The 15,299-nt window shown below is 38.4% G+C and overlaps 1 protein-coding gene across 1 annotated transcript in view; it reads left to right on the plus strand.

The window, feature by feature from the left end:
• NEK10 (NIMA related kinase 10) overlaps positions 1–15,299 on the plus strand; it is a 204,558-nt gene that overhangs the window by 90,718 nt on the left and 98,541 nt on the right. The window lies entirely within an intron of this gene.

The raw sequence follows: 15,299 nt of genomic DNA on the forward strand, positions 1-15,299 counted from the left end.
AAATGATCCTTGGCACGTAGTAGGTGTGCAATTGTTGTTGAAGAATCTGTAAATGAACTAGCAGACTCACTACTCCCCATGACACTTGGAATGTTTTATTGTACCTATTCAAAAAATGACTGTTTTTCTCTGTCTGCCTATAAACATTCAAGGGCAGGAGAATGGTTTTTTGTGTACTAATACGTATCCTGGCACCTGGCAGGTAATAGTTGCTGAATACATTTTATTGAGTGAATGGATAAATGATGACATATATACTTAGAAATATGTTTATAAAGTTGGTGCTTCTTGGGTAAATGGGTGTTTATATTTTGATGAATTGAAACATTTGTAACTTATTTAACATGCTTTGAGGGTTCCTTTACAATCCATTGATTATTAGGCAGTGAGAATCTTCTTTTGCTGATCACATATTACTTGTTTGAATTTTTTCAAATTAGCAAGCAGATAGAGTCGTCAGTAGACATAAAAGATTCAGGGAAATATTCTCAAATCTCATTCAGCAGGTCAAGCCATCTAGACACTTCCGTCTTCTTTTTTAATCTACTCTGTTGTTGTGCAATTGATTCCTGGGGATAGGATTCAGAATAAATCTTCTCAAGGGAGGGTGGAAATTCTCTGTAAGTAACAGTCTCGTTTTAAAAATTCCTTTCTGGGCGCCTGGGTGGCTCAGTTGGTTAAGTGACTGCCTTCAGCTCAGGTCGTGATCCTGGAGTCCCTGGATCGAGTCCCGCATCGGGCTCCCTGCTTGGCAGGGAGTCTGCTTCTCCCTCTGACCCTCCCCCATCTCATGTGCTTGCTCTCTCTCATTCTCTCTCTCTCAAATAAATAAATAAATAAATCTTTAAAAAAAAAAATTCCTTTCCTACAAGAATGTTCAGAATAGTGTCAGGGTTCCTACTAGGATTCTGACATTGTTGGCTAGTTATGCTCTCAAGTTTTAATTATTCCAAATTTAAGATGTTCTCTAATAAATTCAGTGACATGCCCAGTTCCTTTTGAATTTTCTGTATCCTCATTTTCTGAGTTTGTGAATTGGACAAAAATAGATATATTTCATGGCCCTCCCTGCTCTGAGTCTCCTACCTCCTGCCTTTTCTTGAATTGTCTTTTTAGCCATCACCAAAGTGTTTCCCACCAAATTCTATAATCTTTGTATAATCCTAAGCTTCTCTGAGCCTATTAATGTGGACGTGGGATGCCTGTCCCTGCCCTCCAGGGTCCCAAGCGTTTGATGAGTCTGATGTTCCCATGTCCTTTGCTCTTTCTTTTGTCTTTGCTTGCTCAGATATTACCTTATTTAATGGAAGAAAGTTCTCTTTATTAACTCTTGTAGCAAGTGCCTCAGAGCAGTCTTTATTGTATATCTCAGCTGCTAGATACATGGTTTGTGGACACTGTACTGATTGTGCTAGAACAGAGAGTCAGTAAAAGCTCCTTTTCTTCCTCTGATTTGATTCATTATGAGGCAGGTCATTGTTATCCTTCTCACGGAAAATAATCTCCAAATATGGTCCTTGGTTCTCGTTTTTATCTGTATGTCTTACTTCAATTCCAGAGTCCAAGACTGCACGTTATCTTCATGTGCATTTTCAGAGCAGATTTTAGAGTTTGAAGCTCTGAGAAACATTTTAGGCATGTTCTTCATGGAACGTTTATTTGGGATTTCTGGATAATAAGCAACTATGAGCTAATATGAATGGAAAACTTTGACTAATCCCGGAATGGGAATTCTTTGAGACTTTATTGCTTAGTGTAATCCCAATCACATTATAACATTAGATAATTTAAAGGAAAGCTGGGGAAGTTTCCATTGGATGGATCAAAATAAACCTGTAGGTAAACTTGGACAAGCAGAGACAAAGTGAAGCACACCCAACTATTGACTATACCTCTTGCATTCTTAAAAATGCTGTAATAAACTCAGAACTCTTAAATGGCTTAGAACACTTCAGTAGCTTCCAGTTGCTCATTATTTAAAAACCAAGTCCTCAGTATGGCTACAAACCCACAACCCTGCACGCTCTAGGCCCTGCCAAGTCATTGTCTTTACTTTAGCTCCGACCTCACTCTATTGATTTCTAGCTGTTGCAGCTGTGTTCCCACTGACCACAGGGCCTTGGCACATGCTGCTCCCTCTGCCTGGAATACTCTTTTTCCCACTGGCCATCTGGTTAACTCTTTCTCATCCTCCACCGCTCCTCTGGAGGTAGTCTCCTCAGGAGAAACCCCTTAGCCAACGCATGTTTCCCCTGGTCTACATGCTCTGTGCACTTTTCCTTATGGTTGAACTTTTCACTTATTTTGTGATATGCCCAGATGATTTTGTTCACCACTATCCCTACCCGCCAGAGTCTGGTATGATATAGGCTCACAAGAAGTATTTACTATATGAATGATCTAATACTTGCATGGTTATGAACAGTACCTGACACAATGGGCTATAAAGAAAATTGCTTCTTGGGGCACCTGGGTGGCTCAGTCGTTGGGCGTCTGCCTTCGGCTCAGGTCATGGTCCCAGGGTCCTGGGATCGAGCCCCGCATCGGGCTTCCTGCTCAGCGGGAAGCCTGCTTCTCCCTCTCCCACTCCCCCTGCTTGTGTTCCCTCTCTCGCTATCTCTCTCTCTGTCAAATAAATAAATAAAATCTTTAAAAAAAAAAAAAAAGAAAATTGCTTCTTTCCACTGTAACAAAATTTTAATCTTCTATCACTCTCCCCCTGTGCTGTTCCTTCAGATCTTCAAAATGCTCATATGTGGTTACTCTTTCTCCAGCTAGCTACAGAGTTTATGTCCTTACTTCCTTCTGGTATCTGCTTTAATGTCACTTCTGGAGGGAGGTTTTCCTGATCACCTGCCCCAAATAGCAGCCTCCTTCAGACTCTGTCCTGTTCTCTTGCTTTATATTTTCCTAGCACCTACCTCTATCTGACATTATGTCATATTTTAATTGGTCTATCCTATGTCCCTCCCACTAAAACACAAACTCCTTGACAGTAGGGCTGTTGTCAGTTTTGTTCACTGTTGTTTCCCTGGGGCCTGAAGGAACAGACTGACAGAATCCTAATAAATATTTTGAATTATTAAAGTGAAAAAACATTTTTTAAAAAAGTGAAAATGAGTCCTTCTGGTTGTTTTTTGTTTGTTTGTCTGAAAATGCCATTTTAAAAACTTTATTAATTAGGAAAAATAGACAAATGTAGTTGTATATATTTAAAATATAGAATATAATGCTTTGATTTACGTATACATGGTGGGATGATTATTAAGATCAGGATTATTAACACATCCACCCACATAGTTAATTTTTTTTCTGTTGTGTTCTTGCAACAATGCTCAAGATCTACTCTGAGCAACTTTTTAGCAAACAATACCATATTATTAATCACAGGCACCATGCTGTACCTTAGATCCTCAGAACTCTTTCTTCTTATAACTGAAATTTTGTATCCTTTGATCTACATCTCCCAGTTTCTCCCTCCCCCCAGCCCTGGGTAACCATCACTCTACTCTCCCTTTTTATGAAATCAGCTTTTTTTTTTTTTTTTGGTTTTTGTCTGTCTGGCTTATTTCACTTAGCATAATATCCCCTAGGTTCATTTATGTTGTTGCAAATAGCAGGATTTCCTTCTTTTTAATGGCTAAATAATATTCCATTATATAAATATCCCACATTCTGTATTTTAATATGATGAAAAAATCCATGTGTGTTTTTATCAGAGTCTAAAGCACCAATGTATCTTTGAATTTTTCTGACTTTTGCCTTCATGAGGCTTAAAGGGAACATTTTTAGTTTGAAACAGTACATACTTTGGTGCCAGAGTCTGCTGTATTTTTTCTATTTATTTACTTTATATTTATATTTTTCATGGTTACCAGAAGAGTGAATAATGGGATCAGGTAGGATATTATCATTTAAAAAATAAACTGTGGAATGATTAGAAGTTATTGAGACAAGTATTCTTCTATGACTGATAAATTGGTCCTGAGGGAAATTGCTAAAGAAGAATTTTAAAGAATGAGAGCATAACTGGAAAAAGGATGTGATAATAAGAGGCAGATTGGTAAGGTCATTATTAAGAGTATAGGATCTGGAATCAGACTGCCTGGGTTTAAGTCCTGGGTCTACTGTTGGGAGTTATAAATTATTGAACTTCTCTGTGCCTCAGTTTCCTCATCTGTAATCTGAGATTATTAATAGTGCCCACCTTCTAGGATTGTTGTCAGATTAAGTGAGGTGGTACCTGTTGAGTGCTTGGAACAATGCCTGGCTGGCATATGGTAAGTGCTCATTAGATCACAGTGATTGGTATCTGCTAATGTGAGTCTAAAATTTGAAAGGGTAGTGCTCATTTGAATATATAGATTGCATTGTGTCTAAGAATCAGATTCATTTCTTAAGAATTACAACAGAGAAGAATTACTTATGCTGTATTTATTTGTAGTTCCTTCTCCCCTGAATGGCTGCTTTGGTTACTAGGAGGGACCAGGATTTTTCTAGCAGCTGAGGAGTGTGAAAGGGAAGGAGTATGTGTTTAGCATGCAAAGACAGGGAACCTGGAGGAACAGAACTTTCCGTAGTGGGGCCTTGAGCAGATGGGATGTGGGGATGGTTTTACCTGTAATTGCGTTTATTCATGGCTTCTCTGTGGCCCAGCAGGATAATATATACCTGAATAATATATAATATCACCCCTTTCCAAAGCTCTATAAATACACACACACACACACACACACCCAATGTTTACACACACATGAAGGAGGGAGGAGGAGAGAGAGAGAGAGAAAGGACTGTTTTATTCTCTGCTTAGGTGAGGTAGGAGTGAATTTTGAACAAACTCAGGATTTATTTACACAAATTGAACTCTAAATACATCTTAAGACTCAATAGAATAGGTCACATGGTCTCATGAATTTAAATGGAAGCTGCGAGATAGAAACTACTAGAGAGTATCTATTAATGGTGTTCCACCCCATAGTGTCTACCATTATGTTGCCAACCCCATATTTGTGCTCATTTTTATTTATCTAACACATGAATGGAGTTTGCTATGTGGCAGACACTGTTTTAAATGCTCTGCAAATATTAAGTCATTTGATCTTCCAACCTCTTTTAAAATAGGTGTGACTGTCTTCAGTAATCTTTGGGGAGGTTAAATGATCCTGCGCAGCATCATAGCTAGGAAGTGGAAAAGCCTGGATTTAAATTCACACAGCCTGATTGCAGGAGTGTGTGTTCTTAACCTCTCAGCTGTGCTGCTGCTAACGGGTCAGTCATTGGTAGACTGAACTCATATGTCAATAATGAGAAATATTGTACTCTGGCTGATGTCTGCCTTAGGAACATTGTGATTTGTTCTCTGGAATGCATACCTTCCAGGTAGCCTACATCATGTATGTATTGTTTGCCAAGTTTTACTTTGAAATGAATACTAAAAATTCTTGTTTTACATTTTTTCTAATTTTCACAGTTATTTTTTCATCATTCAACACTTTTAAACAATTTTAGATAAGTTTTGAATACTGATAACAGACTTAATGTCCAGAGGCATTCTGAATTCTAACTTAAAAGTTAGTTCTTTCTAGGAAAGAAAAAAAAATTCAAGTTAAGGACATTTATAGCTTCATATAAGGCTATAGTGTCTTTGATTCTACTGACATCACAGGAAATGTATGAATGGAGAACAATACCTTATAGAATACAGTTAGGATATGGCCAGTTTTCATTTTGTAGGTCTCTGGCAATGTGAAACACTTGGCCAAGCCTAGATTAGAAGTTTGAATATAGATACATAATGTGATGTACATTATGGATTTTTTAGAGTCTAATTTCTTCTGAACTCCCCAGCAGCACAAAAAAAGCAAGAAAAGGAGTTCTCTGATGATTGATTTTGTCAGTGGAAGTCCTTGCTTCTTATTGACTGGTAATTCCAAATCACATATCTTCAGTTCTACATTTCCTTTTCCTTACCCTTTTAAAGTCTTTATTTTACCTTACCCACAGGTAAACATGGTAAGCAATGGATGTCTTTCTCCACATTTGCCTGAGTTATTTGTCTAGTTTGCCATTTTAAACATTTGATATCCAAGTCATTATGTTGAATATTCCACATTTCCTATTGGAAGTAGATGTGAGAGGGATTACAGGATGGTCAGATGTCTTACTTTAACATGTCTTTTGGGGTGGGGGGAGTGGTTTGACCAAAGGAAATGTCCTCCTATTCTTAAACACAAATTAATTTATTGATAATTAAGAAATTAGTTGAATTATTTGATGATGAGAAGATGTATGTTTTGATTATCTACTGTTATAGAACGAATCATCCCAAAATTTAATTACTTAACAACAGTCTGTATGGGTGTGCTCTGCAGTTCCTCTGTTGGTTCCAACAGGCTCACTTATGTGGATGCATCCGACTGAAGTATTGTCTTGTTCAGAAGGTCCAAGATAGCCTCCCATATCTGACAGTGAGTGTTGATTCTTGGCGAGGGCCCCTTGAATCTGTTCCAGGTAGCCTTTTGTTTATGTGACTGTGATGGAGTGGCAGTCCAAGAGGATTCCCCTGGATCATCTCATGCCTATACTGCCTACCCCTGGCCCATGCTGGAAATTGCAGGAACCCTCTTCATCCTGCAGTGTCCCTCTAGCTCTATCTGCAGAGAGTTTAATATTGTGCTCACTTTATAGGAAAAATACTTAAAGAAATGCCATTGTTTATTGAAGGGTGCATTAGGAGCTAGGAGGTATTAAATCGATAGCTAAGACATGAAGTCCAAGGTCTGGCTCAACACACCTGAGGATGGGGCATTAGTAGAATAGGTCCACAGTACTGCCATGGCATGGTCAATGCCTTTATTTCCTCCATACAATACAATACAATTTATTTCTCTGTACTTCAAGCTTTGGTACATTGCCAGAGTGTGAAAATGAAATTCTCCTTCAGTTCAATTCTTAACAGACTCAGCATATTTAGGCAGAAGCAGGAGCTGTGGTTTGGCTGGGTTGGATTTTATGTTGGAATAGTGGGAGACCTGGAATTTTCCTCTGGGCATTATAGACCCACTGGGTATCTCTCAGCCTGGCAGTCACTTAATGGAGATACTATTGTTAGAAGATCTGCAGAATGAAACTGTTCATCACTTCACCTGTTTCTCATCTAGATACCTCAGCACTTGTCAGGAGCAGATAACTTAGTTCTTTCCCATGGGGAGAATTCAACTTAATTTGGGGAGACACACACACACACACACACATATATACACACACAAGTAGAATGATCAAGGATTAGTAAGCCACACAGTGCTTAGGTGAGCCTCTGGCAGGTGCACAGAGGAAGTCCCTAGGAATGGTACAGAAAGCTATGGTAGAACAGGGAGCTGCCAGTGCTGCAGAACTTGAGGGACAGGCCCGGGGGGTGGAGGGGGCACCATACTTTTCTGTGTAATAGTTGTGCCATGGTCTATGCACTATGCAGGGTTTATACAAAGTAACTTATATTTTCCTCCCATACAGACACTATGACAGGACTTGCTTGGAAGGGACTCTGACCGACTGATCAAACGGTCAGAAGGGAAAAAAAGAAAAGAGAACAGTCATGAGGATAAACAGAGAAAGGAAACTGTGGGGGAAGTGAGAGGATTTAAAGTGGGGAAATATGAAGGTCAAATTATCATATCAGAGGCAGAGAATTAAAGAAACATTTTAGTTATTTTGCAGTGCTACATTCAGCCTGTCTTATTCTTATGAATATATTACCCAATGACATTACCAATCATAAATCCATTTACATCAATTTATTTCATAACTTATTTAGCTAATATTAATACTCTGTACTATTATTACATTTTGAACTTAATTTTAATTATTGATTTTTAATCTTGGCATTTCAGAATGCCCTTAACAATCCTAGGAGAGGCTATAGCACAATGCCAATAAAAGAAAACCTCTTTTGAAGTGGCAGATATTGTTTTCTCTAAAATAGTAGGCTGATAGTTACAAGTCCAATATTTGAAATTCAAGCTGCCCTTTAGGGAAGAAATTTTCAAAAAAATACACGTAACAACAAAACAATAAACTGTCAATCTGTGACAATATTATGGTCTATAATAAAATGACAAAATAAAGATTTGAAAATGTGAACTGTATGTAACTTTGATACATATTGGTAACACTCAGCCGTTTCAAAACCTCATTTTCACAGAAAGCGAAACTTGCAGGATCCACACATTTCGTGGGTAAATTCTGAAGATTTTATATATATTACCTAATCACATTTTAGTGTTCTAGGGTTTCAAGAGAACCTTATCTATTCCCCTTAAAGCACTTGCCTCTTAGTCTACCCAGATCCCCTTACCTTATTTACTCTAAATTTATCCCCAATTTTTATAACAAAGCCTGCTTCATCCATAAGCTTTATAAACTGTGTTCCAAATCACAGCAGTGAGAGTAGTAATGAGTAGTAATAAAAATCCTCAGTAATGAGCGGTCATTGGGTTTGCCTGCAGGGCTGTCCTCCCTTAGGAGACAATATAATGTGGTGCAGACTCTAGGCTGGGTTTCCTCCTGGCTCAATGCCTTCCTGTTTGAATTCGGGCAAGTAGCTTACTATTTCTGGGTCTCAGTTTCCTTATCTGAAATGGCAGAGCTGGTGGTGATAGTAATAGTTCCTACTGCATAAGGTTGTTGTGAGGATTGAAAAGATAGATGATAGATATATAGGTAGATAGAAAAATAGATAGAGATAAGTAGATTGCACTAGCATTTGGAGTCTAGCAGGGATTCAATAAATATCAGCTGGGAGCAACAGCTTTATTCTTTAGGAAAGTATTTCTTCTCGCACTCCACTCCAGGTACTATTCCAGGTGGGTTAGTAAGTCCCATTGCATTAGATATCTTGCCTCTCTAGCTTGTTTGCGCTGCCCAGACTTGGTGTTTCTCCCAAGGTAGGCCAATGCTAGCATTCCCACCCCTGTGGGGAAAATGGCAAGAGTGGGAGTGTTCTCTTCATTGAAACTGGTCTAGTTGGAATTCTTTCCTGAGAATGTGCTTAGCTGGGACTCAGTACAAAGGTGAAGCTTGAATGTGAAAGGCCCAGGAAGGTTTGGTGGCCATGTTTGTAGCCATGGTGGAGGTCCATCTGAGAAGGACGCCAATACTTGGAGAGAATAAGAGGGATAAGAGGAAAAGTTCTGGCAATGTCCAAACCCTAGATTCCATTTTCCTTAAGACCCAGCTGCAACTTTGCTCTTCTTATATGTACAGAAGCCTATCAATGAAGTAATTCCTCTGGTTGCCTAACCTTGCTGTGTATCTTTCGCTTGACTCTTAGTTCAGGTTGCCCCCAGGGTACACACGGAGACAAGGGTTCATGTGCAAGTGGTTTGTTCCAGAGGGGATCCTAGGAAACAAGGGTGGGGGGGGGGGAAGAGAGACAAAGAAGGGAAGACAACAGATAAAGAGTTTCTTGGGGCCTCCAACCTGCTGGAGCCAGTTTAAATGTATAACTCAATGATCTCACCCAAGAGGAGAGAGTGGGTTGATTACGCCCAGTCATACATCATCGGTTAAGGTCGGTTCCTGGGGTACACAAGTTGACTGACACTTCAGCCTTGTTGTGCTGTAGGCAAAGAAGGTCCAACAGGTTAAGAAAAATCCTCAGACAAACATGTAAATGGTTGGGACTCAGGCCAGTATGCTCTGAAGAAGTAAGGGTCAAGGGGAGTAGGGAAGATACCTACAGCATCTGCTTTGACTTACAAAGGAAAACACTCTGACTAGTGCATGAGAAACACACTTGCAGTGTGGCCTCAAAGTCTTTGTGCAAGCCAGCAGAAATGTGTCTGATCCTCTTCTGTTCTTTGAGCAAATCTAAAATTTTCTCAACTCTTTCTGGACACAGTCTTCTATGTCGATAGTAGGAAGTCATTAAAGAAGTCCCTGACAACTGGTTTGAGATTTTCCTCCTAGTTAGATGGAGGTGAGAATTTTTTTTTTTTTTCCACAATCTCACCCTGAGAGACTTTCTGCCTCCCTATAGTTCTGGACTCGTAAAGAAGATGGCAATGTGATGCAGATGATGTAATGATCATTTGAAAATAACTGTGAAAGTAATAACTAAAAATCAGAAACAGATTAGGAATCTTCTCTGTGAGTATGTCTACTAGCTTGTATAAAGACTGTCAAGTTCACTTGGAAGTTGCTTGACTGCTTTTTAAAAATCAGTCTTTTGTTAAGGAGCAAGACTATACATTTTTATGTGATTTTATATTTAGAGGAAGGCATTTGTATAATTATATACTAGAATTGAGAGATTGTATTATCCTTCTTTGTAAAATTACCATAATTACTTTATTTAGTTATGTACTTGAATTTTAAAAGCTGGTGATATTTGGCTTGAATACAAATACAAAATGTGTGATGTCAACCGATATGCTAGCTATTTTTTTTAAACATCATTAGAAACAAGCAAATGGCAGTCGATGTACAATGAGAAATTTCAAGGCTGTTGGATCTGAATTTAGTTTCTGTTTTGACTTGAAGTAGGCAGTGCTTGATAATTTGATGGCTAGAGTGTAATCACTGGGTGAATGTAATCCATTTGTTTAATTGCCCAGACTCCTCACTGTATTTACAGTTAATTGGTTCTCATTATGGTCCTCCTAATAGATACCATAAAGCAGTAGGATTAGAGAAACCTGAAAAAGAACATTTAATTTGTGTTCCTTCTTGAAGCAAAGACTTAACAAGTGTATATCTGGTTCATTTTTCACCATCTTCATGATAGGTTAAGGGGGAAAAAGTCTCCAAGGGAGGTGATTTATAAATTCTTTTCATTGTTTGGGGCCTTTGAAAATTTCTATAGCCAGAAAGCGAAAAACCCAAAAGTGTTCTTCTGTCTAATTGAAGTCCTTTTCTTATGACTTGAAATTCTTTTTGGACTCTAGTGACTGTGCAGAGCAGCGGATCACTAACCACCATTTAATAATTCTTCATATAGTGAAAGATTCTAAGTCTTTCCTTCTAAATTTCTTCCCTCTTTCTTCATAGTTCTAAACCTTCAATTCAGGCTTCCACATATTCCACAAAAAAACTGCCCATACTAAACCTTTTCTAATGCCTTAGGAAAGCCGCATGAACTCATCTGACGAGGAGGAATCCAAGTTCCCTTTTTTAAAGTGCAATTTTAGTGCTGCATTTTTAGCTCAAATAGATGCATTTGTTCCACATAAGGGTTGATTTTACTTCGTTTCATTTACTGACTTCATTTACTGATGGAGCAAATTAAAATTGTAAATGTCCCTAAAAGATTTTCCAGTCTGCTTTCTCTTCCCTTCCTCCTTCCCCACATTTACCCTCACTATAAAATCTGGAGCTTTCCTACATTAGTTGGGTTTCAGGCAATTTGCAAAGAATTTGATTGAAAGCAAATTGGTTGTGGTGCCAATGTAAGCAAATAATGAAATTAGTATAAATGAATATTTCTCATCACTGATTTTTAAAATTGTAGATTGTAATTTTCAGAATGTTTTTAGATATGTAAACGTTTTTACTTATTTTTTTTCTTTTTTCCCCTATGTATTTGATATTTTATTTCTAGATTATTTTCAACTATTGTGGCTATTGTACAGTGAAATGGGGGGGCTGGTTAGGTTGGCTAGGTAAATAATGGTAAGTGGTATTATAGTAGTGTGTTTGTTGACCTAAAAGCATATGCACAGTATATTGTTAAGTGGAAAGATAAGTTACCGATAGTATATGTATATTATGATCATAAAAACAGAAATATCTGAAAATCCTGCCAAATCTGGCATCATGAACTAAAAATGAATTAAAAATTAAAGGATGACAATCAGAAATAAAACAAAGAACAACAAAACCCCTAAGTCCCCCAAAAGTTCAAAACTTGATGATTAAAGTTTCTTCTAATTGTTTGCTTATGATTAAAGCAGTATATTCTCATTGCAGAAAATAATGAAAAAAATCCTATTAGGAACACTCATAATCCTACTAGCCCAGAGGTGGGACAAAACTCAAAAAACCACTTCGTGTCTCAATTTCAAATCCTCCTCTGTGCACGTACATAGATACACACGTGCTGATATAAATGAATGCTCTTTTTTTACCTGAGCTTTATATCCATATTGTGTTCTGTTATCTGGGTAAATCATAAATTAGTCAACCAGTCTACTTTTTTAAGACATTAAAAATTATTTCCAGCTTCTCCCTAATTCATATGACACAGGGCATGTATAATTGGCTGAAAATCAATTAGAAATAAGAAGGCAAAGAAGTTTTTACAGCAAAATAATTATCAATATGTGGAAAATCCAACAACTGGGAATATTCATTGGTGATTAATTTCTCGTTTTCTAAAAGAAAATTTCATTTTCACCAGAGTTTTTTATGGCCATTAAGATAAGAATAGCTAGCTAGAAGTTCTTAGGCCTTTGTATGTGTCAATGTCAGAATTTAAACTAGATCAGTCTTAACTGAATGTTTTCTGAGTAGTTTTTAATCAAATTGTTGGCCACTGGCAAGTACACATGTTTATGGCACCTTCTCTGATTAACAGGGCCTTTCCTCCCTATCTGTTCATACACAGTTAACAAAAGATTTTCATTATTTTCTGTTTTTGCTCTGGTCATATGAATAAAATTGTGTTTCCTTGCTTATGGGTATCACCTACCTAGTAATATATATTTTCAAGTTTTGTACTAATGGATTAAGGACAAATAACCTGTGTTTTGATGGAATCAAGTGTTTATCATGAACCCTTCTGCTGCCCCATCGATGGCGAGCAGCAGAACAAGCTTGGAGAAGGACACAGGTAGCTGAAGGGGCTGCAGGAGACTGGGGAGATAGGAAGTGAGTGTGTGCTGGAGGGTGTGAGGAGGTGTTTGACTAAGATACTGATCAAGGGCAAGAGGGAGGAATTTCAACGTCAACCACTGGTGCCCCTGATCCCTATTTTGCTGAGAAAGTAGGAGCAATCAGAAGAGAACTTCTCCCAGCTCTTCCACACCTTCCCACCTATCTGGCCCTGTGTCCCTATAATGGCCCTCCTGTCATGTGACTCTGTTTCCATGGTCCTAGAAAGGCCAGCCCTCCTCCTGTGTCTCCATTTCCTACAGGGCATCACTCCAGAATGCTCCCCTCTCAATTTTGCAGTATTAATTTCTGTGCTTCCACTGACTCAGTCCTACCAATTTGCTAGCATACTGTCATTTTTCCCGTCTTAAAAACAAACACTTCTCTTTCCCTTTAGCTACTGACCCACTTTCCTCTTTTCTTTTATAGCAAAACTCTGAAAGAGAGGACTTGGCATATAGTAGGTGCTCAGTAAATACTTGTTCAGTGAATGAATGAATGAATGAATGAATGAAAGCACTTAATGAGTAAGGCTTTATGATAATCCCAGTGAGGGCTGATTTGAACCTACTGTTAATGGGAATAAAAGAGAAAGGGGATGTGGGGGAATGGGGTTCTTGGGAATTCTCCATACCTTCCTTTCAATTTTGTTGTGAACCTAAAACTCCTCTAAAAAAATAAAGTCTTTTTTTTTTAAAAAGAGGAGATAGTATATAAATTTCAAAGGAAAAACTCGAAGTCCTTGTGGTGACGTATTTTATGTATATGTAACATAGAGAAAAACAGAACACAATTTTAGGGTTCTGTGTTTGATAATAAGATTAATTAGTGGTACAATGGATGGATATACTTGATAGAAGTGATTTGTTTTCTTGTTTCAATATTTGCATTTCCATTTTTTATACATCTTCTCTAATAAGGATAAAAACCTTGTCATCTTAATGTTACAGATACTGGTTGACCAGGTAATATTCTCTTCTAACATTTCTAACTCATGGTTGATGACTCACATTGAGCTGAAATGGAATTTGCTTCTGTTCACTTTGAGTTTTAATTACTCTGGGGAGTTGGCTGAGGTCTGGGAAGGGGTCACCCAAAGTCACAGCATTAGCCCACTTGGCCTGAGGTATCCCAAAATGTTCCTGTGACCCCAGCTACAGCTGTTAGGCCAACTCACAAAATGGCTAGTGCTCATCCCCAGGCCCAAGCATCACAGGCTATTGGACACAAGATATACTTTACAAGAATTCCCTCAATAGGTAGATTGTTACCCCAATCTCTCTTTCTTTTTCTGTCTTTCTTTTTTATTTGTAGTTATGTTTTATTTGGTTTGGGACAATTCCTCAAACACATATAGACTGGACATTTGTCATATTTTCCGACTGTCCAGATGACTTTTGAACACATGTTCTACATTTGGGGAATTTCCTACTTGATGAATATCCTCTCCTTAAGCAAGTCACCAGAAAAAATGTAGCAAGTGGCTACCATGGGGCTCAGACTCCATCATTCAGATAACCTCAGCAAGAGTTGGATTTGCAAGTGAAAATGGGAGAGGGCACGTGCTGGGCTGAGTCCAATTTGGAGCGAGGGCAGAGGTGGTGGTGGAAGATGGTGATGCTGGGATCCTGATGTCTCTTGCCCTGTGTCAGTGGTGCTAACTGTGCCAGGGGTATTGTTCCTCACTGTACAGCCCCCAATCCTGACCCTGGGGTCCTCTTGGAGACTGTCAGCCTCTTAATGGCCTTTAATAAGTGCCTTTTCTGCATAAAGGAGCTGTAGTGCCTCTATGGCACAGGGGTAGTGGTAATGGTTTTTAATGAGTGCGGTAAAGCATAAAGAAAAGCGAGGACATCAGATGCACACTTACCCAATTCCCTCTTCCCCCATGAAAGTGGGAGAGGAGTGCAAAAATGGTGATGGATCTCCTTTTATTTATATTAATAATAATAAATGACACTTTGTTGAGCACTTACTATTGTGGGAATTGTCTCATATAATACTTTCAGTGGTCTTATGAGGAGGATCATCATTATCTCTACTTTTAGATGGGAAACATGGTTTTTTTTGAGAGTCCATAGTCTCTCATGGTTCACCTCCCGCCGAATCCCCCCCTTCATTTTTCCTTTCCTTCTCCTAATGTCCTCTATGCTAGTCCTTATGTTCCACAAATAAGTGAAACCATATGATAATTGACTTTCTCTGCTTGACTTATTTCACTTAGCATAATCTCCTCCAGTCCCATCCATGTTGATGTAAAAGTTGGGTATTCATCCTTTCGATGGCTGAGTAATATTCCATTGTATATATGGACCACATCTTCTTTATCCATTCATCTGTTGAAGGGCACCTTGGCTCTTTCCACAGTTTGGCTATTGCAGACATTGCTGCTCTGAACATTGGGATGCATATGGCCCTTCTTTTCACTACAT

The sequence above is a fragment of the Leptonychotes weddellii genome, chromosome 1 (assembly GCF_054177405.1).
Source record: "Leptonychotes weddellii isolate Sample4059 chromosome 1, ASM5417740v2, whole genome shotgun sequence".
NCBI classification, from domain to species: Eukaryota; Metazoa; Chordata; class Mammalia; order Carnivora; family Phocidae; genus Leptonychotes; species Leptonychotes weddellii.